We start from the raw sequence: 23,842 nt of genomic DNA, 5'->3' as shown, positions 1-23,842 counted from the left end.
AGCAAGGAAGGAGGCCGTCGTCGATAGAAAGCAGATATATATAAACTATTTACAGAGAACCGTCTATAAAGCGCCCATCATGTAGCCGCGCTTGGTCGTCCTCGTCTTCTTCGCCTATGTGTCTGTTGAGCTCGGTGTCTGCGTCGTTCTCATCATCGTCGAAATTTCCAACAAACACCTAACTGCAAAAAACCCTATTGCTTTTAAGCGGGCTAAAGCAGAGGGAAAGCACCTTCGTCTACAGGCAGAAAGAGAAAGCTGGGGATGTTTTGTAAATTGAATAGGGTAATATACAGATAAACGCAAGGTCTAGAATAGAATTAAAACCTAATGGGACAACAAACTTGCAACCTGCCGTTATACCGTACCAAAGGTGACACCATTTTGGAATAAGCGAACGCACTAGCCGATGACTTTGCATACGTCTCAAGCTCTGCCCACTACACGCACATGTTCCTAAAACGCGAAAAGAACCCAAGAGAGAAAACCAATTCGGGACAATAAACAGTCCATGAAGTTGTTTATTTCGCCCCCTGCCAAATAGAGTCCTGCAACTGTAAATTCTCTACCAGAACTGCTGTTTGCTTTGGACAGAAGGAAGTCTTATGCGCCTGGGGCAAATGCCGTTACTAACTAATCTAACACCTGCTCCCGAACACTCTCAAAATACAAGTTTACCTATATAACAAAATTTGCAAGCCGACATTCGTTCCTACGTTTTGGAGCAAAGCGGTTGCAGTTGTAACACTGAAAGAGGGGAAGGATTCGTCAATGGCATCTAGTTAACGCCCCGTTGCTCTGATCAGTTGTCACAGTAGTCTGAAACAATGATATTTGAAGGCTGATGTATTATGAATAGACTGGCATACTCCAAAGTTGTCAGGCGGGTTTTCGATCGGGCAGTTGCAAAAGAGTTTTTTTTGTATGGAGGCAGCATTGCCTGCTGTGTTTTTTAACTTAGAGAAGTCATATGACACATAGTGGCGTTGTGGCATCCTTCCCGACCTAAACGATTGCGGCATATCGGGATTCACGCTCAATACAACACCAAGGCTGCTTATAAGAATGGACATTAGGGGGGGGTTGGTGCTGCCTTATCTAAAAAGTGCATTGAAGAAAGTAGTGTTCCTCAGGGTGGAGTTCTTAGCTGTACACTGTTTATTATGTAAATGCAAACACTAGGTAAGTCACTGATACCTTCAATGATTTACGGTGTATATGTAGACAATGTACAAATGAGCTCTAAAGCTTCTAAAATCTCGGTTTTATGACGTCGGATACAACTTCGTGGAAACAAATTTTCGAGGTGGGCAGAGGAACACGATTATAATCACGGTTATAGAAGAACACGGTTATAGAAGAACACGGTTTTATTGTAACCCTGGCATCCAATTGCATTCTAGTGTTTAGGTAAAGAGAGTAGAGAATCCGGTGAATATTGAACAGAAATTTCTTGATGCTTCCATGAATCACAAGATCAATTTTGACGCACACATAAAACAACTGAAAATGAAATGTATGGACATAATGAATGGGCTAAATAGTACTTTCTAACACACTAATGGAGCGGACATAGCATGTTTTCTGGGGCTTTTTAACAGTCTAGTAAGATCTTGTTTAGATTACGGTAGTGTGGTATACAGTTCAGCGCTAAACATTTTACTAATATGTTAGGCCCAGTGTACACGTGCTGCTTCCACTTGCATCCAGTGTTTGCGGACGGGTCCTGCGCGAAGTTTATAGGTCATAGGTGCAGCGAGATCAGTGGAGCCCTGAACGTGATCGAACTTATGGTTTAAGCATGCTTTAAATGTCACCTGGATTACAAATCCCCGATGTGGCAATATTTTAAACCACATGTTTTCTTAAAACTTGTTCATAAACTGCTATATTGTACATCAATTCCCACACCTTTCTCGTTTCAAGTCAGGCTGCAAGTTAAACAATTCAAGATCTCATTCTAAGAAACCTAAAAACCGGTATTGGAGATATGGTTGCTCCCTCGGACTTGCCCTCAATTGCAATATTTCTTTTAAAGATTTTAGCAAAATGAATGCGCTCAGATAAGTGGTTTGCAAAAGTTTTGTATTTAGACGAAAAGTACCCATACAATTGTGTTTATGGTGATTCCTTAAAGTTTGATTCCGCTGTGTTATGCTTCGCTCACGGACCAAAATTGAACAGTACAAAAAACACTAAACATCGACACCCGTGTTTTCACGGTGGAAGCACATGAACTTTACCTTGCAATAACCCGCCTGATAAAAAACCAACAGAACAGCAACTTGTACCAGCATTGAAGGCAGGGAGAGCAAGTATAAACATGGTTTTAAGTATTATAATCAAATCGATAGCATTGCCGTAGTCTGGAAACATACAAATATTAGTTTGCTGGGTGCCCGGGCACAGTGACATCATCGGGGATGAAATTGCTGGCAGATTAGTTGGTAACGCCGCACTCGTAAGTTGCATAGACATACACAACCTCGCATGGCAGGAAATGAAGCAACTTTAAAAAAGAAACCCAGGCAACATTGGAACAGAAATAGTACGAACGAATCCCTAACAAAGTTAATTTTATAAAAACACAGCTTATAAAAAGACAACAAAAACAAAAACAGATTTGCTAAAATATTTATGTGCACATTGAGAATTTGCCACTTCTAGGGCCGTCATTCTTTCCTATTCAAAATCCCAGATCCGCCAGTATACAACAGATGTTGAAAATTGGCTCTCAGTTATCTATAGGTTGAAATAATCTGCCGCATTAGAGGACGCTAGGCGCTGTATCTTTCCCGAGGTTTATAGGTATGCCATACCCCTACACGCTTCGCAATTCTTAACAGCACAAGCAATGTTTCCAATTAATCGCATTTTAACATACACTCACGAAATTTAATTTCGAAACCTTTTACCAACGACGCGTAATTTCAACATCGGGCTTTTATCAACACAGGGCTTTTACACCTGGCAGATGAATAATTTTTGTTTAGCACTATCACGTCATTTGAAATTTTATTTTACTGACTGAAGGACCACTCACTCTGATATGGCGCTTTTTGGCCTCAATGCCCTTGTGCCATGAGCGCAACCGTACATGACTTTTATATCCTAATTGCAGTGATCCGGATTACTGAATATTATTTCTCATCTGCGTGATTGACTACCTTTAGATCAACGTCCAATCAGTCGCCCCTGCGAGAATCGTTTGGACAAAAAGCCACCCGTACGAGAACTATGCTTTGCAAGTTTATGCAGTGACGGCAACACGACGTCACTCTTTTACATGCACAAGCCGAACACGCAAAATCTGTCATTGGACGTGTCTTTATGAAGGCTCATTGTGTGGTTAGAAACTAACGTGAAAAATTTTCTTAACCTCGAAGCCTCGCTTGTCCCCGAAGACACCGATATTTCTTCCGCAATTATTTTCCCATCATCAAACTTGTTTGACTCTAAAACCGTCATATTGTCTAACTGACTTCTCGCCACATGTAACCGACAGTGTAAACTTTGAACCGCTACTCCCTGACATTCTTCTAAAGAGAAAGTGTGCTCTTCCAAAATTTGTGGCCAGTTTATTAAAGAGCCCTACCATTCTTAATTCCAAAATTTTTGTTTTCCCTGCCACGGGCTGGACGGCGAAAGGTCCTGTATCATTTGTCCGCCTCACATAATTTAAATGAGAGGGCTGCCCGGCACGCATCTCCAGGATTCTGGGCTCGTAAATTCTATACAGGTGATTTTATATATTATTTATCATTTTCAGCACGCAAAATCTTTACAGCAAGCTAACAATAAACAACGTCTGCTCAAAACGTTTCTGTTTACATGTACAACAGTTGTTTTTGTTAAATATTCTTGGCGTATCACCGCATGAACTCAAGCGTGTGACTCCGAAAGATTGGGGATCAAAACTGGTGTTTTATGCAGAGCCGGCGGTAATTTCACTTTACGTTGGAAATTGTTATATGTTTACATAAATGAGACTTCTGGCTGTACTTGGGGATGCTCTGCATTTTGCTAAAGACAAATGAGACTTTGCACTTTGACGTCGGCACGCCTCCAGTTAAACCTAATTACAAAAAAGACGCATATCAACTTCCATGATCCCGCGATGCTCTGAAATGCGCATGAGATGCGACATATTTCCCGAAATTATCAATTTCTGTCAGTTTTGTTGTGCTCTTTCGTTGCAATTTAAGACAAATTGAAGACTTACATACAAAGTTGGTGCTTTGCTTTTTAAAACAGAAATCCCAATACTAGTCAAACTTACGTTCAAGACAAACTGAAAACGAGATTTGAAAGTTTTGTTTTGTGATTGGTTTATCAGTACTGGCCAATTATTGCGAAAAAAACTTGATTACAGTTTTGCTATTGCAGCTGTTTCAGCTTGCGTCTATGTGCATGGACAGCACACGGAAGAAAGAAATTTCGACAAAACCGCTGTTTATGTCTCCAAGCAGGTTAGATATAACGCCACAACAGCAAGGCCGAACAATATGTCCTACGTCTAGAAAGTCCTTCTAAAGATCACCGGTGGAAGAACCGGAGACGTAGCTCGTACATTGCTCAAAAATACCTGCTCTAAACTTTAGCAGTCTTGGGGCTCATTAGGCTGTAATAGTGAGATAATATATGTGCTAAGAATAGTATCAAAATACTGCAAGGTGCTTGATTATCGGCGGGAGTCGGGCCCACGGCCGTACTCCTGGCAAAAGGGTTATCGTTAAATTCTTCAAACAGGAGTTATACCTACAGCTACACATACAGTAATACAGTAATTCCCCGTTAGAACAAAATCAGCGAGACGCCAAGAAATTTTGTTATCAGCGGTGTTTTGATATACGCGACCACACTAGAAAAGTTATAGGAGTTGAGGTTTAATTTCGCTACAAGTGCGAAGAATAAACACCCAATGCATTCAGTAAAGCGAAACGTTACTCAGGTGCAAAAAAGGCAATGATCTTTGGCTGTTTCATGTTTTTGCCGGGCGTGAGCAAACCCTGCTCTAATTGTACCAGCCGTGATTGCCACTGGAACACCTCGCAGACTGCTAAGCGAATTAGGAGGGGAAAGCAGGGGCCACCTTTTTATAGGGGGGAGTTACCCAAGCAGCACAAGCCTGTACGGCTTAAAATCAGCCGAAGAACTTCAGCCGGGTAATTTCTGCCCGGCCTTTCTCCAGTCAAAGTGTAAAGCGCGCACTCAAAGGTGGGCCTCTGCCGTGTGTTTAAAGTTAACTGCTGTACACCCAATGGCCACTCTCCTTTTACCAATTCATAGCAGAGGGGTCCACAACGGTCCTCGGCCGTACAGCTTTGCCGCAGATCAGCCATTAACCTTTGCCCGAGGCCGGCTGTTTAACTTTTGCAGAAGGTCAGCTGTTGACCTTATGCCGATGGTCGGCCGTTGAAATGTGTCTAATCAATGGCCCATAAGCTTTTGCCGAAGTACGGCCAGTCAGCTTTTCCTGGTGAGCGGCTCTTGAACATATTCTGGTGCCTGGCTGTTCAACTTTAGGTAATATACTAGCCGTTCAACCATAGTGGACATTCTGCCATTTACATCCCGGCTGTCCAACCCCAGCAGCTTTCAGTTCGAATTGCGCACATGGGTTCCTAAAAATGGGACATGCTGTAAGTTCGTGCTGCATGCATAAGCATTTGTGCCCTTTTAAAGAGCACTGTTTGCCCTTTCAGGGACAAATGTAGTGATTTACAAAGCCTGTGGTGATTAGGTTTTTTTACTTAATTTATTTTGCTCAGTTCATGCTGTCCAGTGTCTTCCGGTTCGTTATTTTGCTCAGTTCATACTGTCCAGTGTCTTCCGCTTCGTGCGGCCGCCATCCCGGTCACCGGCGGAGTATAGCCATTTCTTAATAACAGCTGCCACAGCGACCTTGTTTGCGTCGGGGTACCTGGGCTGTATCGACACTGAAAGAAAATTGAAAACAGACAAATAAGTAATATACTACACTGTAAAAATATCCACAGGCTTAGCAATGCCCTTCCTGAAAAAAATTCAATTGATTGATTGATTATGAGGTTTAACGCGCCAAAACTACGCAGGTTATGAGGTGTGCCGTAGCGGAGGGCTCCGGATTAATTTCGACCACCTGGGGATCTTTTACGTGTGCTGAAATCTCAACACACGGGTGTCTGTTTTTCGCATCCGTCAGAAAAACGGCCGCCGCTGCTGAGATCGAACCCGTGACCTTCAGCACAGCAGCACAATGACTTAGCCACTAAGCCACCGCGGCAGGTGAAAGAAAAAAACGTATTACAAGCTTGCTTAATGCAATGCCTCTAGTTTTCACAACGTACAACTATTCCAGAGAGCCAATATTTATTACGCATTATCAAACAGTATCCGTATTCATTCCTGTAAACAAGAACATTAAAAATAAGCTCTAATGGTCGAACAAATACACTGAAATAAAGTAGCCCCTGAAAATATTATAATGAATTCCTCGTGCATAAAATAAAATCAGGGCAGCTTACTAAGAACAAGAGACAATCTTGTCTAGCTCGCAGAAGGCCTCTTTCGCCCCCTTGGACCCTGCCCAGCTGCAGGACAATGCCACTGGCTGCCCAATCACCATGCCCAACACCGTGCGGGCAGCCGCCTTGAAGTCGTAGCTACCCATGTGGCTAAAGTACTGGGCCTAACAGGAGAAAGGAAATTTGAAATACACTTGTAAGTTGAATGCATCGAGGCTGAACATATGACGCAAAAGCATACCTTTAGCGTGAGCACATGAGAAAGCAAACAATTTGTTGTCGTAGATAACACAATCAGTTCTGCTGCCTTTTGGTTATTGCACGGCACAGAGCTCTGGCCTTTTCTTTTTAACAGCAGAGCTGTCAAGCTTGCGCTCCTCGGAGGGATGTTAGCAGGGCGCTACAGCACACAGTCTGGTAGCCAAGTTTGCGAGGGGGAGGAGGGAGCAGAGTGGAGACGAGGACCGGTGCACGTACAAGGGTCCTTGTGCAAAAGGTTTAGCCTTGCTGAGCGCACATGGTATGACGTTAGCAATGACATCAGCGTTCCGTGCATAACTTTCGCGAGGCTGTTTGCGACAGCAAAGCCACGCCTTTTCTCGCCTCCAGATCGTTTTCGCGGGTCTGCACCTTGTTTCCCGCAGACTACTTCGATGGCGAGTCCGCCGGGATGAAAAACCCCGGGACATTCGTTTCCCTCTCGGAACGCGCTTCGTCGGGCCGCGCTCATGTTTAAGTTGCTCGGCGCAGTTCCGGGCAAATACTATGGCGTTGTCGAGGTAGACTAGGAAGGTGTGCCATTTTCTGAGGCTTCCCCTCAGCTACACTGGTCACTGCTGTTTGCAATAGCAAAGCCACGCCTCAATTTTGTTCATAATGTTTTTGAAGTCCACATTCTACGAAAAAAATTCTACATGCGCAAAAAGAATGATCAAAGCGGTACAGATATGACAAAGTTATTCTATTTTTTAGTCTAAAAATACAAGCACATGCAGTACTGGCAACGTCACACTTGAGGCCTCCGGATATGACGACAAAGAGCGGCGGCCCTACGGTTGGCTCAGCTTGAAAGTGTGTATATGCCATTATTTTGACCAAACGAGCCTATAGATGTTGCCTTACTGCTTGTTTTCTTTAAAGTAAGCATAAAAGCTTAACCGTGGGCTCAAAGAATACAAAAATCTATAGAGACAGTAACAGAGAGCTGCACTATGGTTCCGCTTCGAGCACGTGTGCCTTTCCATGGTGTGTTACGATGCACCACTGTTGACATCGGCTGGCGTCAGCACGCGTCACCGAAATACACGTGAACTCGTTCATTCGCGCGCCGTATGCTGATGTCTATTCACGGCAGATATTGGCATCGATGGTAGAGGAGGCGTGGTCAGGGAGCATAGCAAAATTGGGCGGCAGCTTCCAGGTTATCAGTCAGTCTCTATGTCTGGGGACATGTTTTAGCACTGGGAAATGGTTTCGTTCACTGAAAAACAGCAACATTTTTTTTCTCTATCGGTGACAGGCTGTCTTGAGAAAAATTGAACCAAACTGTTTTTGTTGGCAAGCTATTATCCCTTGGAGACAGATAATTCTGTGTGGCACATTCTGCACTTCGCTACCTTTGCTTGCGTCGGAGAGATTGAGATCACGTGATGCTTGTCATGAGGTAAATATGGAAGCTCTAGCTACATTGCTTCTAGTATTAGCAAGATGGGGGTTGTCTGCAAGATTGGTGCGTGAGACACAAGCATTCTCACTGCCAGAATTTCTCAAACATGACAAGAAACAGACACACCTGGCAATATTTGTTGACTATATAGCTCTGTGCTCAATTTTTGCAAGCCTCACAGCTTGTGTATATGGTCGAGAGGTAAGAATCTGAAGTACTGTTTTGCAAATCAGTGGTTCTAATCCCGCGAATTTTTTTTTTTTGATGTGAGCATTCTATAAGGTTTTTTTTACCAGAATATGCAGCTGTTTCTTTAACCTTTCTTTGAACCCACAAGTGACGTTCACATGAAACCTCAATAGCAAGGCAGCGCTGAACATGGCTTCACACTAAATTAAAGAGAGGTAAACATGGTACAGAGTTCAGACAAAGAGGCATAGCAACACCCATGGATGCAGCAGCAGGCACGTCACTTTGCTGGTCTCGTGTGGCTGCTTGTCCTCTCCTACTTTCCCGCACGGTACCACCGAACGACAGCGTCAAGAAGCGCGGAAAGGAGCTTCCCAAGTCAGGCCACCATGGGCTTAAAACTTCCAGGATGTATTTTTTGCCGCCCTCATTTGTCCCGCCGTATGACATCGGGGTCAGTGAGAAAGTGAGCAGCGGATTTCCGGTTTTCGAGAAGAGGGCAGTGCTCTATTTGCTTGTATTTTTAAATTTAAAATTAAACAACTTTTTTATTTCTACACGGATCTTGGCAATTTTTTTTTTGCATCTATCTCTGCACGACACCAAGAACAGATGTAGTGCCCAAAAAGTACCTGAAAGAAATGTGCTTGAGAAATTCACGAGCGACAAACCCACACACAAAAAAAGGAAGCAGACAAAATGAGATTTGACAGACTAGCGATTGAATTTTAATCATGAGTGATAGAAAGATTCCACTTTCCTGCAAAATGTCTTATATAGGCAATTGGGGCGTTGCCTTAATTAAAGGTTTAAAGAGCACCCTGCGCAATGAGTTGAGGGAATGATTATGTGCGATCTTGCATCGCACGTACCTTCCATCATAGCGAACATATTTTCACGATTCTTGTGGGAGGTGATTGCTGGGACAATAGACTACCCCAAAATACATTCCGAGTAGTCAAGGAAAAGTGCTACGGGTCCCTTTGATAGGCAAGGGTGCGAGAAAAAGCCCACCAATGCCTACGCAAGTTGCTGTGTAGGGACATTGCTTATGAGATACCTCTTTCATGTGGAAAGGTCTGCATTGGGCACACTGGAAGGTGTGTGAATGTGCGATTGCATGAACATGAACATAACGTCTCAGTTGAGAACTGCACAAGTGGGCATAACCCCATCCATAGCTCTGCAAGCGCATGCATGACGCTCTTAAAAAGCAAGTGAAAATTGTCCAGGTGCAGTGATACATGAGGAAGGGAGATGCAGGAAGCTTACCACATAGGAAAGAACAGATGCGATTGTGTCAGTGACATTTCAACGGGTCTTCATATGAAAGAGCGTATTTATTAGACTGTGAACTTTCCTTATCACAATTTTTTTTGCATGCAAGTGGAGCCACGTAACTTTGGCCTGCAATTATGTGTTCTTACGCTGCCTAAAAGTTAGTTGCTAGTCATTGCCTGTTATCACTAGCTACTTTCTGTGATTGTCAATATTTCGCGCCAAGTTCAAGTATCGTTAAGATGCACCAACTCGCCAAACACATCTTTATAAGCTTGAAAGAAAGGATGAAATAACCTAAAACACAAAGCAATCACACTGTGCTTCATGGCTATGCTAAAGAACCCACCAGTAACTATTAACAGCAGGTATTGTCTAAAGCCTAATAAACCATGCCAATTTCCTCGATTTCAAGATGCAGAAATCCCACAAACCTTGTGAGATTAGCAGCAGTGACGCATAGATTTCGCCCACTCTCATCCACAGCGTTTGTGGCAGGATCAGTAGCAAGGAGCTCATGCCAGGCACTGCAAAAAAAAAAACAAGACCACACATAATATACGGTACTTTGAAAATGAAAAATGGACAAGCAACCAAAACGAATAGAAAACCGGGCAAGCATTTTGAATGCTTGAGCGGGGTCACAAACTGTTACTAAATTGTAAAATTATTCTTTCTTAAGATCTTTGCAGCAGCCATAAAAATTTTGGAATTTGTTAGCACCAGGAAACTGACTGTAAACAGGTCCTCTGACACAGGGGTTCCCTCTCACAAGTGTTGCAACGTAATGAGAGCATGCTTGTCAATCTTCCCACGAAAACCTGCCTTGAGTTGTTCACAACACTCAGAAAGTTTCCATAGATGCCACCCATCCCTGTCACAAATGAAGGCATCTAGAACTGACAACCTTAGGTTGTCCAGTGCTTCATGTTCAGACGATATACAAAAATGCTATAAATCAGGGGTTGGCAACCCGCAGCCAATGGGGCAGTATTATGTGGCCCCCGGCACAATGGTAGACCCCTTCTCTGTCACTTTCTACCTGAAGGCCGGCATGGCAGTTCTGACCTCAACTGGCATGAAAGCTCGTGACATTCGTGCTGGAAATAAACATGATAAGGATAGCTATTCTAGTTTTGTACACTGCTTTCAATTTCCTCCCCAAAATTTATTTGCCTGCAAAGCACCCCTCCCCTCCCAACCAATGTGCCCTCCGGCCCCCTCCGTGTCCATTGCATTAAACCCGGCTCTCTGCCTGAAAAGCTTGCTGACCCCTGCTATTCAGCAAAAGTTGCAAATTTTTAACCTGTCACTGCTTGTTCAATTCGAAGTGAATGAAAATAAGTAAGATCTCTCCTTTGTATGCATCACGCAAGCATAAAAACCCATTAAACCCTTCATAATTTCAATGAAGGGCACATGAAGACTTGCTAGGGTTGAGGCTAGGCCAAGTTGATTCTAAGTTGAAAAAGACGAGACTGCAAAATGGGCGAGATACATCAGACAAAGAAATGAGGAAAAGCACAAGTGCTGTTGTTTCTACTTATTTCTTTGTCTTTTGTGTTGCCTGTTTTCGGCATCTCCTTCCTTTTCACCCAAGACGACAGCAGACATTTTTTTAAAGACTGGGCTGTAGCTCATGTCTCTCGACAATTGTGTTCAATAGAAAACACTGGCGCCATCACTGAAGGATCCGCGTTTTCTCAGAAGGATCAGGCAGAGTAGGCCACCTTGGATACGTCATGGGAGCCCTGACATAGGCAGTTTGGGGAGAGGCACACATGGCATCACACTGATGTCGGTGTCGAAAAGAAATCCATCCTTAACTTTTTCGAGCATGCACATATTAAATTGACTTAAAATATGTTCTTCCGAACACTTAAAGGTAAACCTTACTGAGAGGTATCTCTATTTAAAAAGAAAGCTTTTTATGGAGTCACCTGTGCTTTGAAATTTTGTGCCAGTACTCCTTTAAGGGGCAGATTGAAGTTTTCACTATTCCCTACACTATAATGTGGCAAGGGCCCTGTGACACACTGGAAGGCAGCAGCAAAAAAAATGGGCAGTCAGCAAACTAGATTCCACACCATTGTGATGAAACCAAATCTTTGGAATCACTGATCAAACAACCTTGCGGAGCTTATCAGTGTTTTAAGTGCTAAATGATATAGCCATGGTGTTCGTTCTTGCTTTAGGTGCTGACTCTGAGTAGAAGCAGGCAATTGAAGCTCACCTGAACCCTCAGGGAGTTCCAACGGAATGCCAGGCATGATTTACACGATTTGCTGAAAATTCTTTCAACTTTAAAAGCTGCCATGCCGTTGAAGAGCCATCCAAAGAATGGTGCAACATCCTACCATTTGCAAAACAGCTTTCTTTCATTTTATGCTGCTCTCCTTATGCAACTGCATTGCAGCTGTTTGTCCTTCATGTTATCATTAGCAAATATTGTTAATTTTGACATGGAGCCCTAGAAGTTCTGGCAAAAAGTCAACACAACTGTTTTAATATTCAAATATTTTGGTTGTCCCCACACCATACCTTAATTGAGATTAATACCCTAGTTACATGGCGGAAGTAACTGTAGTTACGTTTAACGGTGGTTACTAAATTTGAACTGCGGTTATCGCAAACTGCGGTTTTGGCTGTTACATGCGAAATGCCAAGTGTGCCGACAGCGGTCACTTAGTTGTGAGTGTAACAAAAATAAAGTAACAAACTTTTAACCTCACGATAAAAACCAAAGGCGAAGCAGTGTAGACAAAAAATATCGTTAAACAGCTGCTTCAGACCCAAACGCGACGCACTCGCGCACGCCGAAAAAGGGGCTTCCCCAGCAGCTCGCGACCGGCTTGTTCTCGGGTCGGTTTGGTGTTGGGAACTTAGGATCGCGGTCGATATTTGACCGGCGCTATCTCTACAACTGCGAATTACAATACATAGCCCAATTTTTAACCTTTATAATATCCACTTTGTCGCATGTGGAACTTCTTTTCCGCGATCAGATTAATTTCGAAGAGGGGCGACAAGCTGTTGCTGCCGTGGTCTGGGCTGGTTCGAGCCGCTTTCAGTGCCGTGCAGACAGACGCACTGGCATGTTTGCAGGAACGGCCGACGTGCGCACGGATCGTTTCCGAGTGCTGAAGGCGCTTCATGATTGCCTGCTTTGTCTATTTTTTTTTGGAAAACGATCAGTGGAATTTACAAATTTAGGCTTTTCTCATAGTTGATCGGGTGGACCGGGAAACGAGCTGCTGTTCACGCGCGGTCGTGCTGACTGCGAGAGCGACGCAAAGAGCACAAGCTCCTCTTGGGGGCAGCTTCGGGGGCTCCCGCTATTTGAGGCCTTCGTCTTCTGCGAACGCCAGGTGATTTTTTTCGCCTAAGCTGATGCGCCGCCACTTGTGTGCAAACTGACTTGTGCGATTTTTGAACACTGCGGCAGCGGCAACTGCGGTTAGCGTAACCAAACTGAGGTGGCCAAGCTCAGTTTGCGTTAACCATGGTTAGCGGGGTAACTGTGCCAGTGTAACTAGGGTATAAGTGTCCCAGTCCACTCTGGGAAACTAGCAGGCGAGTTTTACTCATTACATAACCAACTGAAGTGTGTGTTAAAATAGGCCATTTCAATCTCTCATTTGGAAAAACAAAGCCCATGAAATGGGTATTTCGAGAACACTTATTGATACAGTTCTGTCATTATTAAGCATCATACTACATTTCCCCAGCTGTAACTTTATCAAATTAAAGCAGTGCATCTCAGCCGTGCCGCAGTACATTAGCATTTATTCGAATAATCACTAAGATCAAAAGCCTCATAGCAGCCACTGAGTAAAATGTTTGTGCGAATGACGGGAAAGGAATGCTTCAATCATGAAAATACAAAACCTGGACCTCGTGCTTATATTATTGCACTTTTTACAGCCTACATACCGTTGGCTTTATTTCAGTTGTCTCAATTACGGCATAGTACCGTATTTCCACTTTAGTCTTGTGTAATAAAGCGAGGATATTGCAAGCACACGTCGCAAATTCTGCGCATAGGTGTCCTCGCAGTGTTAAACCTCAAAAAAAAAAAAAAGCACATGCAATAAGAAACAAACAGGCCCAATTTTTTTGCACTACGGCTATGAATGGTCAGTTGCCTAGATTGTAAAACTCTGCTGCCCCAATATTGTTGAGGCCACGGAAATGGCAGGGGACAAACTCAGTACGCTCGCACAAGCTTTGCAGCCACAGAAATTGCAGCGTGCAGTCGTAGCTGACAAAGAAAGATGCCAAAAAAGGTGCATATGTGCGTGCAGGGGGGGGGGGGGGGGGAGGGGGCATCAGTAGTTGCTCACTAAAGCCACCAGCGGTTGTCTTACAACGAAAGATAGAAAAACTATTTTCTGCCAAAAAAAAAATGCGTGAATGCATTTAACTACTCACTGTTTAGCCGTACAGCATTTTCCAAGCTCACTGACGACTTATTTATAAGAGGTTCACAGCACTGTACAAAGCCACGGCTTCTTTCTTAATAACTAAGACTGCTCTAAAATTACAGCCAGGCTGCATTCTGAACTTCTCTACCAGAAATACTGTTTTGCGAAGAACAAACTATTTGCCGCAGTGTTTCACTCAGCATCATCTTTACTGCTTTCAAAACAGCGGTTTATTTGTACTGCAGAAACGGCTTCCTCGAATGTTCCTTTTTTTATATTAGCTTTCTAAGGAAGGTTTGCAACCTCCATTTAAAGGTTAACAGTGTACTGTGTTCGCAATGGGGTAAAAGAAGTCGGCAATAATCACGTATTTGCTGCGGTGCTCACAGGATAGCGGCGGCCCATGCACTAGCCCAAAGCTGGGAAGCATGCACGCACCACCGTGTGCAAGCAAAATGCCTACAAGCTCCTAGAGCAAAATCTTCTGAGAAATGTCATCACATCTAAAAATACTTTTTTCCTTTCGTGCAAGAAAATGCACTACAATTTCCTACTATCTTAACTGGACCTTTACAAACCGATACCTACCTCGACATCTTAGAAGCTCTTGATTGAGGTCTGTATTGTGATAATTGCTTAACGTTATCTACCTCAGCACTGATTCATTACTTCAGGCACCCCTGTCTCCAGGGACCTGCCAGGAGAAATGCACACATGGCTTTTTCCACATCGGCATAGTGAATGGCAAAAAAGCCGCTGCCTCTTGAGCTAGTGCCGCAGCACCGACAGGAACATTGTCAGCTTGTTCTTTTCCACGGTTATTAACACAGTAAGCTTCTAGCCAACAACAGAGGTTAGAAACTTGCACAGGATACTAAAAAAACTGAGCAAGCCTTGTCTATACAGTACGAGAACTTCTGAACTTGTGCTTGGTTGCTGCAGTGAAGTTTCTGAGGAAGCATAAATAAATGCTGCTTAAAAGACAGTAAAGACGAATTTCTGTTGAATTTACATTGGCAATATTTAGTTCTTTGTTATGATTATAATTTATGTTTCATCCAGCTGCCTCCAAGTAAGGAAGTTTTTAAGCGCAGACTCTATTTCAGAGCACACATCGCGAACTTGTGCGAGAAGCTGCATCTTTCACGGTTTTCAATAATGCTATGAACTTTCTAAAAATAAAGCACCGATGAGGTTAGATAGTGCCATTACCATCAAACAGTGCTTACTCAATTGCATTCCAGACGATTTGTGTCAGCACCAAGTTTTTGGTAAGTACAATTTTATTCAACGAGTCAGCACCCTACAGTTTAACAGTGCACTAGAGAGCGCACTCATGGTGAGCGAGAACTAACTGCACGGCGGGTTTGCCCATGCTGTGCACAGGCTGCAAATGCACCGTGTCGCATGTTGTCTTATCAGATTCATGGCCTCTGAGTGGAATATTTTGTCATGGCAGTCCTCTTGAATATAACAGCTGTACCCACATTTTTCACTTTTTTTTTCTCCAGCATGCAGGTCGGCATGCCTTGGGTGAAAATGTGCAAAGGCTGCTTGTTTGAGCGTTACTGCAGAGTTGTTGAGTACATAAAAAAATAACAAACACAAGATCGTTATGCATTAAAAACTATAACTAAGATTTTGGGGGTCCCCGAGTGCTTCCGCAAATAGATTATCACGCCCAATTGAACATATTTGAATGAAGCACCTTTGCAACAATACGCGCTGTCGTATGCTGTTTTTAGAGCCCACTTATTGATTCCAATCCCATTATCTATCGCTAATTTCTGTTCCCTACAGGTTAGCAGTGTTCATTTTATAGACGAGAAACAAACAAAAATCCACCCTTTTCTAGTGCTACAGATAAGCTCTGCGGGGACGGTGAGACGCACAGCTAATTCGTAGGGTATAGGAGTCGGGTGCAGCAATTGACTGGAAAAAGTGTGGCACAGAGAAATATAGCTCCACAAACCGTGATTTCGGTGAGAACCACGCACAGCATGGTCCATTTACAGCCTGTGTACAGCATACGCAATCCTCGCATGCAACTAGCTTTCACTCGCCTTTAACCCACTTTCTACTGCACTGTAAACTGTGGGTTGCAAACTGTTGAATATGAACTTACCAATTTTCAAATCAGATTAGGTGTCCGAATCAGCCACACGATACGCAGTCCAATGCGGCTGGTGGCATGTGGCTGTGGCCATGGCTGCTCCCGCTGTCCCCCGGGAAATGCCTGCACAGCTCCACACCAATCCCGGGCAAATGGCGCCACCCTGAGAAGATTGGAAAATTGTGGTCTATAGTCAGGGCGCCTACCAAACTGATGCGTCAAAATTTCCCTAGTTTTTCAAAATTTCAATCAGTGCTTCAGCAAATTGCCATGAGCAACATGAGTTCATTCATCTCTAGGCAGTCTGAAAAAGTCACATGATGCTGTCATGATCAAGTATGCTGAACAATCAAAACAATAGAAGAGGTGAACAAATATCATACATTTCTTAAATTGAATTTAAATAGTTAAATACAAATACGAATGTTACTGTATTTAGTCGATTATAACACGTTTTCTTTTTGCAACCTGAAGTCAACCCTCGCGTTACAATCTAATACTGCAACTGAAGTTGCCTAAAATTGCAATGATGCACCCAATTGTCATCAATGGCTAGTTTTGACCATTTCGCAATCTATGTCAGCAAGATGTGTCAGAGTTGTTCGGGTCCACTACAAGCTAAGATTGACTTTTTCCGTTTCCTTGCTTTTTTTCTGTGGTGGTTGACAGTGTGTGCAACTTTTTTCCTTTGTTTTCGCGCCGTGCTTTCGTATTGAGGCATAGGTAACTTTCATTGCCCTCGTGTTTCAACACCGCTTCAGCTCCCCTTGTTACGGCAACGTGTTGCACTCAGTATGACCCATGCTATTTTAATGGCTCAAGAAATCGAGAATTCGGCAGCTCCCCGAAGAGTCAACATCGACCGTCGGTGGATGGCAGCTACTGCGGGAGCGCCTTTTTACATGCGAACCCTGCCCAAAAAGTTTCCGAGGGCCTTGCTACAGCTTCCACGTCAAATTACAAAAGGGTGTTGCTGATTTCGTCACCAAACAGTGTAACCGCCTTTTGGCGGTCAGTGTTGAGCTGATACAGCTGAAAACAAGTGATATCGCTCGACAGATTGGCTTCCTGCGAAGTTATAAGTGTCAAAGGTGGGCGCCTAGCCAAGTGTGTGAAAAATAAATGTGCTTTTCCATAATTCCACTGGCCTCACGTGCGTACTTTGGTGGCTCTTCTTTTGTTTTTTTGCCACGACAGAAAGTTACCCCTTGAGTTACTTTAAAGGTTTTAATTTTTCTTTCTGGATGCGATGAAGTCACCCCTCACGCTACAATCGTGGTCACATTACAATTCAGTAAACACGGTATGGGGTTGTCTTTGGCATTATTATTGGAAGGGCAAAATTCAAAATTAGCATACGCTATGTTCTCTGCTTTTTTTAGACCGATCTTGATCAGAAGAGCAAGACTATAAGCAACAACGAAATGAAATCTTATTTGTGCCCGATCATCAATGAGAGAAGCTTTGGGGTATTAAAAAATGATGAAGGACTGTTTCAGGTACCCGTGCTTGGTACACAGGGGGGTTGCGGCCAAATCATTAGGGAGCACTGCCTTGCTGCCCCAATATCTACCTATAGTAGACCATGCAGGAGCACAAGCCAGCATGGGCTACTTTAGGTAAACCTAACCATCCGTACCTGCCGCAGTGGCTAAGGCATTGCGCTGCTGAGCACGAGGTTGCGGGTTCGATTCCCGGCTGCTGCGGCCGCTTTTCTGATGGAGGCGAAAAGCAAAAACGCGCGCGTGTACGAGATTTCGGCGCACGTTAAAGATCCCCAGGTGGTCAAAATTAATCCGGGGCCCGCCACTACGGCGCGCCTTATCGCCGGCGTTGCGTCGACGCCGTTAAACCCCACAATCAATCAATCATCATCATCTACCCATCCGTACCATTGATGCATTTTATTTGCCAGGGCTATCAACAATTGCCCCCTCATCCCACCAAAAGGCTCTGATAAAAATCACGCGATTACGTTACGCCGTCGGATTGACTGATTGCAGGGTTTAACACGCTGAAGCTGCACATGGGCTATGAGGCGTGCAGTAGTGGAGGGCTCAACATTAATTTTGAGCACCTGGGAAACTAACTTATGCTGAATCTCGAGACAAGGGTGTTTTCGCTTTTCGCTTCCATCAGAAAAGCAGCCACCGCGGCCAAGATAAAACCTGCATATATGGGCTCAACACCACACCTTAGCCACTGAGCCTAGCTGCGGGTGCATTATGCTGTCAGTGTCTCAAGCTTGCGAATACAGTAAATGCTGCTTAGGTACTAACATTACCCTATAGCGCAAAGAACCAAACTTTTGACTGCACTTAATTTACATTGTTTTGGTACAATTTCTTGTTTTCACATCCTTCGCACACTATCTAGCCAAATATATGTTCAATATGACGACCAGGCGGTTGATGCCTCGCCAGAATTACCACCCCATCAACATGTGCGGTCACTTCACTGGCCCGAAAGAATCTAAATTGTTTTATGATTCGAGAAAGCGAATCATGATTTTGAGTAGCATGTGGCTACGCCTCATTTAAAAACAGAACCCAGCATGTAAACTTTTGTCTGCACACATTTAGAGGCACAAAAGCCATTTTATATAGATGAAAAAAAATATATCTTTAATTAATGAGCAAGAATAAACAAAATATGGCAAAGAAAGCCCAACGGTTCGTTTTGCTTCGACAAAAATCTATTTGGTTGAAATGATTGATTGATTGTAGGGTTTAACGCGCCGACACAACGCAGGCAATGAGGCGCACCGTAGTGGAAGGCTCCGGATTATTTTGACCACCTCAGGATCTTTAACGTGCGCTGAAATCTCATACACACGGGCATTTTTGCTTTTCGCCTCCATCAGAAAAGCGGCCGCCGTGGCCAGGAATCGAACCCGCAACCTCGTGCTCAGCAGCGCAACGCCTTGCCACTGAGCCACCGCGGAAGGTTATTTGGTTGAAATGAATTTGAACTCACACAAAAACTGAGCCTGTGCGCATAATGTAAGCACTGTGCTTACAGCATTTTGAGCAGTCACAGTATGCAGTCGGCATAAAGAAATGAAGCATAAAGATGCCTCACTCCAGGTGCCACCAACAGTGCAGCTCAGTAGCATAGACATGATCTTATTTCAGAGAAGGGGGTGGGTGAGCTTGAATGCAAAAGGGAAAGAAATTCAATTGACAGATCAACTTACAACTCAAGTTCACAAATAACTTCAGGACCTTGCACGCACACCCAGCATAACCTCCCCACTGTTTTTTTTTTTATTTTGCTTAACCCATCGCAAAACAGCCGGCTGATTAACTGACCACTGACAAGGAAGCCATGTAAATTCAGTGCATAGATAGCGCCAAAGGATGTCAGGAGTCTGTATTCACGGAAAAGAACATTGCCTTCCTGTATCTGCAAGAGATTCAGCTTGACTAGCTCACAGTCACTGGAAGCATGCAGGCTATGCTGCCAGAAGTGTCTGCTGACAGCACCATCACTCCACTGGCGCGGCATTTAACATCCAATGCATAATGCTCAGTGACACGGTAATACAGAAGAGTCCATAGGTATAGAGGGGATATTGTGGCCGATATGCATGCGTATAATATGATATGCTGCTGTCAGTTACCGCTGGTGCAGCTACACAGACCCGAGTTTGGCCCCAGCTCCAGCATTCCAATTACTTCTTGCGGCACTGGGACTGCACCTGCAAGACCTTGTGCTTACTCACATTACTAGCATTATGACATAACAGCTGCCCAGCCTCAAGCAGATGTTGAAGGACTCTTTACCCAGAAAACCTGGTTTGCACAGGCACTACATTGTGTGCAAAAGAAATATAAAACAGGAATTCACTTTCTGCACGTATAAAAAGCTACATTCAACATAATTCAACTGTCCTAAACATGCAGAGAATCCTACCGCTGAAAGGGCTACCTACTACTACTATTCCTGTGGTAATGCAAGAATAAACAACTCCCACAAGTTAGGTGGGCATAATTCCTGCTGTAAAGGCCCCACATCACTCAAACGCATACTTATAGATCCAGTTTCTATTTCTGGGTTCCTATATCGGTCACATAAATGCAGTACGTACCTGCTATTGCTTTTCATCTTGCCAGACAGCCCCCGTCCTGAAGCTCCAGCCACTTTTAAATGAAAAGGTTGCAAAGAAAAGTTACATAAGCACAAACGTCGTTACCTGCCAAAGTTAAAAGCTCACAGTACACTACACATTCCGAGAAGTAAGAACACTCACTCAATGATTGTTTTATTATCAAGACAGTTATGTCACAAGACCTAACCACAGAATTGATGAAAGGTGCTTAAAACCAATGCTATGCAAGCGTAGATAGCGTTTACAGCAATGTGAAATATACTCCGCCTAGGTGCTCCTGAACTACAACCTGTTTGAAGAAAACAAATAGTTTCCAAAGAAAGAGAACGCGTAAAAGGTCAGGAAAGGTTTTCAGCCAGTAACAAGACGATAAAAAAAATACCAAAACACTTTTATTGCCAAGTTAAGATTTTCAAACTATTTCCGGTTTTCATTTTTCTCATGGGAAGTTTTACGTCCGATAAGTTAAGCAGTCGAACATTGTATTTTGCTTTGTTCAAAGTGGCACAGCTGTCGAAATAAAACAAAAGCACGGTGAAACCGCACGGCCGCATACAGAAATAGACCTAATGCGATTAAAACCGCATACGAAACAAAACACATCGATTCCTCACGATGTTATCAAGAGCACCGGCAATTATTTCAAGCTTCCTAAGGCCCTCCGCTGCGCCCACCACCTGTCCGTCAGCAACGCTAGACATATCGAGCAGCGCCAGCAAATTGCATTTAGCTTGCACGAACCACAGCGTGAGACTGACACGGAAACGAGAAATCAAGCCAATAACACGTTTCTGGCACCGAACCTTAGTCGCGCTAGAAAAGGTCCAGCAGAAAAGAACTTACCGAACTTCTTTGTCCGGGCACAGGAAAACGCCGCCGTTCTTCGATCGTTTGCCGCTGTATTTCAGCTTATCCTTAAGCGCACGTGTTTCCAATGTGGCAAGCAGGCTTTATCCACAAAGGGCGAACACATTTTACGACGGCATATCGCACAAAAAACATGAATAACAACACGGACAACGCGCAACCACGGTCGACCTCGCCGCCAGCACTTGTTGATGGAAAAAATTACATCAGAAACGACCGCAGCGCCGAAACAAAACCTGCCAAAACGCCAAATACATGAGCAGAGTTACGACTTTATATTTGATTCAAAGTGATCATACAACCTTGCCAAATTTTTCAGTCTTCAAAGAATCATTTATTCAAAATTGTCATTGCTTTCGGTGTTCACAAGTATTTCAGTTTAAATAGAATCCTGATCGGAAGCGACTGCAGCGCCGAACACAAGAGCAGAGTTCTCTTTTTGTATTTTCATGCAAAGTGATCACACAACATTGCGAAATTTGTCAATCTTTAAGAAATCATTCATTCAAAATTATTATTGCTTTCTGTGTTCACAAGTATTTCAGTTTTAATAGGCTCCTGATTGCAACTTTCCCGATCGCTGCCTTCTTGCTCCCGGTCTTTTCCGATTGGCTGCCAGTTTTGGCCAGAAGATCTAAGCCAATCAGGCTGTATTTTTGGCGCATGGCAGCGCCCGGAAAAAACCTTGAACGGGGATGATGATGGCGAGTAAAAGTCTTTGAATCGGGGTGACGGCATGTTCCATTTCACCTGTCTTAGCTATTTATTTTACCTCGGACTTGTCTTAGCTGCCGCTATCTCTGGCTCTGATTCCCTGCGCCGTACGCGGTCTCGTGGACTTGTCGCGGTCATAACCAGACAAATAAAAATTCACGTGTGCCTTACAATGCTTTTCAGCTCGGACAAAATTTGGCGTTCGGCCTGCTTCAGCGCAGGCTTGCACGGGTGTCCTGAATCATTCGGCTCGCGCGTTTGCAGATCGTGATGTTGCATCAATCATTTGAAGGTGTGATCTGAGACTTCAGAGTGCGTAATCATTACCGAGGGAAATCTCTGTCACAGGTGTCGCTCGCCTTACGCTTTTTCAACCACTTGGTTGGTAAATCTATAACTTCTCGTAAAAGGTACAGCGTTTATGTGAGTCTTTACTGTACTCGCACAGGACTATTCACTAGCATTATTTTTTTTTGTCGGGTGTTTTCTTCGTAACTTCTGCGAGGAAAACTGGGAGGGAGGAATACCTTCATGATACGGAGAAGTCAGCCTGGAAACAAGATGGCTTGATGAATGAAAATGACAAGGAATGAATACACCAGCACAGAAAAACGCACACATACACTATCAGTACTCTAGAAACGCAAATCTGAAAGACGCACAAACGCGCACACAGTGCAAAAGTTCACAGAATTTTCTCCAAGCGCGGTCACGGAGAAAGGCAAGGCCTTCGCAGCCCTTGTCGCAGACGCAGTTGAGTGCTGTTGAGCCTATGCTAACGCTGAGTTTCAGCACACAGTGCAGGTTCAATGTCCTAACGAACACTACAAGAGTGACAGAGAGGTGATACTCGTCTCGTCTTAAGCATGCAGGTAGTCGTTGGCGAAAGCGATGTTGAGGCTTCCTCACGTTTCCGTAGGTCATGCTAAAGTAACTGGAACTGGTCCATGCAGCATTCGGGAAGCCCAGGCGGGGTCATTTCTGTAGTGGTCGGTTGGCAGTTGTAGCTGCAGCGGCGGCTAGCTGTGGCTTTTTGTGTGTGCGTGACAGCTTACTCACCCCGTAATTGCGTATATTAGGTGATAGACCCCCAAACGAACGAGTTCCTCTAAACAATTACCTTTGGTTAAAGCTAGTTTTGTGTAAACGAAGTTATAAGCTGTCAATCAAAAGTATTAGAAATCAAAGATAAAGAGCTAGCTCTTCTGAAACGTTGAAACTGCATTGCTGACGCCGTTATACAACTATACTTCTGATGGAGGCCAAAAACGAAAACGCCCGTGTGTTCGAGATTTCGGCGCACGTTGAAGATCCCCAGGTGACCGAAATTAATCCGGAGCCCTCCACTACAGCGCGCCTCGTCGCCTGCGTATCTATAGTGTCTATAGCGTCAGCGCGTTAAGCCACATAATAATAAATCAACCAATCACAGAAATTTACGTACCAGTTTATTTTTTTTTCAGGGCTATAACAAAATACGCTCAAATTATGCACCGTTCTTTCTGGTCACGTCTGAGGGGTTGTAAAGATAAGATTGGGACCACTTCGCCTTCCACAGAAACAATGAGGGAACTAAAATTTGGGATGTCCACGTGGTCTAATTAATGAATCGTTGCCTTCATATTTAGACTGCTATCGTGGCTTCGGCTGGTGAAATCCTCGTTTTCTTGACGCGTGAAAAAAAAAATGTTATCTCTAACCTGAATTTCGGCAATTTTTTTAGTGGGAGGTCTTATCGGTACATAGATCTGCTGTCATGTTTAGCGTCCGCCGAGCGGCACATTTGTTTGCATATAGCTGCTGGCCTTTTCTCCGTCCAGGAAGCCACGAGCTTTCGCCACTGTTCGGGCCCATGTTAGTGCATTTCTTGACTGCTACTTAGGTGCTAAAGCCTGGAGCTCGTTCAATAGCACATACGATTTTTGCTTCTTTCCATCAACACAGACGACGAATAAAAAGGGTTGCTTGATGGCA

At 43.9% G+C, this 23,842-nt stretch overlaps 1 long non-coding RNA gene across 1 annotated transcript; it reads right to left on the bottom strand.

Annotated features, from left to right (window-relative positions):
• Window positions 1-5,138: 5,138 nt before the first annotated feature.
• Window positions 5,139-21,322, bottom strand: LOC144160944 (uncharacterized). The gene is made up of 5 exons (XR_013320452.1): window positions 21,131-21,322; window positions 20,267-20,318; window positions 16,189-16,339; window positions 10,074-10,166; window positions 5,139-5,939 (listed from the first exon to the last, which is right to left on the bottom strand). It is a non-coding gene; the product is annotated as an uncharacterized LOC144160944 (long non-coding RNA).
• Between the last annotated feature and the right edge of the window lie 2,520 nt (window positions 21,323-23,842).

This window comes from Haemaphysalis longicornis, unplaced genomic scaffold (genome assembly GCF_048455015.1).
Source record: "Haemaphysalis longicornis isolate Haplotype H1 unplaced genomic scaffold, Haemaphysalis longicornis Haplotype H1 scaffold_11, whole genome shotgun sequence".
NCBI lineage: Eukaryota > Metazoa > Arthropoda > Arachnida > Ixodida > Ixodidae > Haemaphysalis > Haemaphysalis longicornis.
Note: the sequence above shows the minus strand (reverse complement) of the source record. Positions and strands in the feature narration are given on the sequence as shown.